Consider the following 4,018-nt stretch of genomic DNA (forward strand, 5'->3'; position numbering starts at 1 on the left):
TTAATTGATTACAATAGAATATATAGATTTTCCATGGGCGGGGGAAAGTGATGGGGGAGGCAGCTCCACCCCCCGGGATAGGTTTTGCAGCAAGTCAAGATAAAGGTCTAGAGAACATGACCTATGGAGGAAGGCTGAAAGAATTGGGTTTGTTTAGTTTGGAAAAGAGAAGACAGAGGGGACATGATGGCAGTTTTCAGGTATCTCAAAGGGTGTCACAAGGAGGAGGGAGAAAACTTGTTCATCTTAGCCCCTAAGGATAGAGCAAGAAGCAATGGGCTTAAACTGCAGCAAGGGAGGTTTAGGTTGGACATTAGGAAAAAGTTCCTAACTGTCAGGGTGGTTAAACATTGGAATAAACTGCCTAGGGAGGTTGTGGAATCTCCATCTCTGGAATTATTTAAGAGTAGGTTAGATAAATGTCTATCAGGGAGGGTCTGGACCAGGGGCAGGCAACCTACGGCACAGGTGCCAAAGGCAGCATGTGAACTGATTTTCAGTGGCACTCACACTGCCTAGGTCCTGGCCAACAATCCAGGGGGCTCTGCATTTTAATTTAATTTTAAATGAAGCTTTTCAAACATTTTAAAAACCTTATTTACTTTATATACAACAATAGTTCAGTTATATATTACAGACTTATAGAATGAGACCTTCTAAAAATGTTATCATGTATTACTGGGATGCAAAACCTAAAATTAGAGCAAATAAATGAAGACTCGGCACACCACTTCTGAAAGGTTGCTGACCACTGGTCTAGACAGTATTTGGTCCTGCCATGAGGGTAGGGGACTGGACTCGATGACCTCTCAAGGTTCCTTCTAGTGATGGGACACCTGCACCCCAATCCTCCTCAGGCAAAAATCATCTACTCTCCCCTATCCCTTGCATCCCTCCTGCTCCTGCCCAGTCCCATGTCCCCTGAACGGGTCCTCAGACAAGCTGTCCCCACTTCAACTCAGATGGGCTTAGCCACAACCTGACACCTCAAAACTGCCAGAAGCCTGGAATACCTCCGCTTATCCCCCATCTCCCACCTTCCCCCCGCCAATTCCTCTCAGCCTCAATCTTCCTGAAGACCCACCCCTGTATGACCCCCCCGACCCTCGGCTCCCAGCCCCCATTATTGCCATGTGCCCAGCTACGCCCAGCTGGCGGGGACAGGGCGGAGAGAAGGAAGGAAGCAGAAGTTTCCGGGAGGAGTTGTGTGCCCCGGCCTACAACTCCCATCAGCCACCGCGGATCCAGCGGCACCGTGGGAGAGGCGGGGTCTGGTGCTGGCTTCTCGCAGCGGCCAGGGCGGGGCCCGGCGCCTTTGGTTTGGGTGGGCGGTGCTTTTGGCAGTACAGCGTCTGTTTGCGGAGCGGGGCCGGAAACGGAAGGTGGGAGAGGAAGTGATATAACCAGTTTGGACGCCAACCGCGGTAACCGGGGAATTAGTTTTGTTCTGTGCCAGTTGCATCCTGGGAGTTGTAGTTTTCAAAGTGTTGCCGCCTCGACCGTGTTTGGTACCGGCACGCCCAGCCTGCCATGGGCCGCCCCCGTCCCCCCGCATCTCCCAGCCCGCACGCACCCACCTTCCCCTGCGCCCTCAGCGCGACGCGACCTTCCCCAACCCCCCCACACCTCGGCCCCCAACCCACCACGCGCCCCCTGTCCCCCCTGCACCTCCCGTCTGCTGTGACCTTCCCCGGGCCGCCCCACAGCCTTCCGCAGCCCACCCCGCGCACCCCTAGGGCGCCGCGACGTTCCCCAACTGCCCCCTCATACACCGAGCCCACCACAACCTTCCTTATCCCCCCCACACCCAACCTTCCCCAACCCGCATCCCCAGTCCCCAACCCCCCCCCAACCTACAACCTTCTCCAACCCGCACCTCCGTTCTTTTAGCCCAAACCAACCCGCCCCCGTCTATTTCTCCATCCTTTGGGCACCTCAATCCTCCTTTCTTGTCCCTCCAACACCTCCCAGGCCACCCCAACTTGCACCCCATCCCTACCTTTCCTCCATCTATGCCTCTTCCCATAGCAACCCCTCAGCCCCCATCTCTTACCAACACCCTCCAGCCTGCAACAACCTTCCCCAACCCACAAGCCCTGTATCCCTCAGTTCATTCCTCCACTCATGGGACTCCATAGCCACAGTCTATCTCCAACATCCTCCCAACTCACAACAACCTGTGCCTCTACCCATGCCTCCCTCCCAACACAACCTGCACCCCACTCTGTCCCTAGATATGTGGGCCCCCAGTGCCCTTTTGTCCTTTCTCCAACATGCATCCCTATCCCTACCTTACTCCCCCCCTCCCTCCATCCATCCATGGGGCCCCTCAGCCTTTCTCTCTCCTTCCTCCACAACACAAACCCTTCATAGGACATGGGCAGGGATGCTAGGTGTACATCCCCACAGGCCAGGTCTCGGGAGCCATGGAGAAGTAGGAGTGGACGAAAAACATGCGGAGTAGTGGATGGTAAAGTGGAGTGGTGACTGGGATCAGTCTCTGTTCATCGAGTGGGACTGGAGAGGGAGGCAGGAATGAGGGCAAGATTAAAGGCACCAATAGAGCTCTGTGTAATGATAGTTCTTGTTTGGCTTTATTAGTTTGCAGAGGAATCGTCCAGGAGCTCTAGCCAGATAAGAATATGGCAGAAATGGACCTGAGCAGCCTGGACATCCTTCTAAGGATACATAAACAGTCCTCATGTTTCTGCCTTCTGCATCCCTGGCTGTGAGTCAGTGCTTTCGATTCCTCATCTATGCTCACTGTGGTACTCTTCAAAGGCCATGTGCTTCCTCGGGTGCGGGGCTCTGTTAGATTACGGCTAGGGTGGGGCCAGAGTCTGCTGTACAGAGTGATTATTTTGGGTGCAGTTGCAAGGAGTGCTTTTTAGTTGTAGTGCTCAAGGGCAAATGGGGGGGGGGAAAGGTTCGGGGCGGAACCCTGCTGTGTGGGAGGGGTGAAAAGAATAGCCTAAGCGAAGTTGTCCACTGAGATAACTTTCTTTGTTTTTCCTCCTTGTGCCGGGTTTAGTACCAAGGGAAAAGAAATCAAACATCAGAGTTTACTCTCCTCATCGGATGGAAAGCGAGCGAGAGCAGTGAGCCCGCGAGCATTGTTGATGCAAGTGAAGAGCCGTCCGGTTGGCAGTTGCTACTGTCAGTGAGATACATGTCTGGTTTCGAGAGGGCTCTGCTCATGACCCACCTGGCTCCAGATAGGGCCGCCCCATTGGCTGGGGCTGGGTTTGTGAGAAATGCTTCCTGACCAGCTGTGCTTACGAGAGAGACAAGATCCCCATTTTCAGGGGCTGCTCAGTTCTCTGGCCAGGAGTGGTGTGTCCTCCACAGCAGAAGGTTGCATCTAGGAGGTTGACTCCAGGTAGTGAATTGCTTTCCTTCCTCCCACCTCTCTCTCTTTCTCTCCCCGCCCCTCCACAGTGTGTTGGCCAACTTTCTCACTCTCTTCCCTCTCCTCTTCTCATGCCGTTTCCCTTCGTAAGACATGGGCAGGTGTGCTAGGTGTGCATTCCTACAGGCTAGGTCTCGGGATCCATGGAGAAGTAGAAGCTGACAATAAACATGCATAGCAGTGGCTGTTGGTGTTAACTCGGTCTCTGTTGATGGAGTGGGGCCGAGGTAGATGGGATTGGAGAGGGAGGCTGGGATGAGGGCACCAAGATTCGAAGCACCAATAGAGCTTTGTGTAGTGATGGCTCATGCTTGGGTTTGCAGCTGTGTTTCCAGAGGAATCTTCCAGGAGCCCTAGATCAAGGAGAAAGTGGCAGAAGTGGACATGAACAGACTAGACATCCTTCTAAGGATACATGAACAGTTCTCAGCTTTCTGACTCCCGCATAACTGGCTGTGAGTAAGCGGTCAGTGGTCTGAATTCCTCATCTGCGCTCACTGTAGTACTCTTCACAGGCCTTGTGCTTCCTCGTTGGGTGCAGGACTCTGTGAGATTACGTCTGGGGAGGGGCCAGAGTCTGCTGTGCAGAGTGATTATTTTGGGTGCTGT

At 53.7% G+C, this 4,018-nt stretch overlaps 1 long non-coding RNA gene across 2 annotated transcripts; it reads left to right on the forward strand.

Moving 5' to 3' along the window:
- Positions 1-1,884: 1,884 nt before the first annotated feature.
- On the forward strand, positions 1,885-3,816 carry LOC115637000. 2 transcript variants are annotated; one of them, XR_003997132.1, is made up of 4 exons: positions 1,885-2,470; positions 2,602-2,728; positions 3,032-3,379; positions 3,733-3,816. It is a non-coding gene; the product is annotated as an uncharacterized LOC115637000 (long non-coding RNA). The 2 variants fall into 2 exon arrangements; XR_003997131.1 differs by having other exon boundaries at positions 3,032-3,786.
- The last annotated feature ends 202 nt before the right edge of the window (positions 3,817-4,018 follow it).

The sequence above is a fragment of the Gopherus evgoodei genome, chromosome 18, assembly GCF_007399415.2.
Source record: "Gopherus evgoodei ecotype Sinaloan lineage chromosome 18, rGopEvg1_v1.p, whole genome shotgun sequence".
In the NCBI taxonomy this organism is placed as follows: domain Eukaryota; kingdom Metazoa; phylum Chordata; order Testudines; family Testudinidae; genus Gopherus; species Gopherus evgoodei.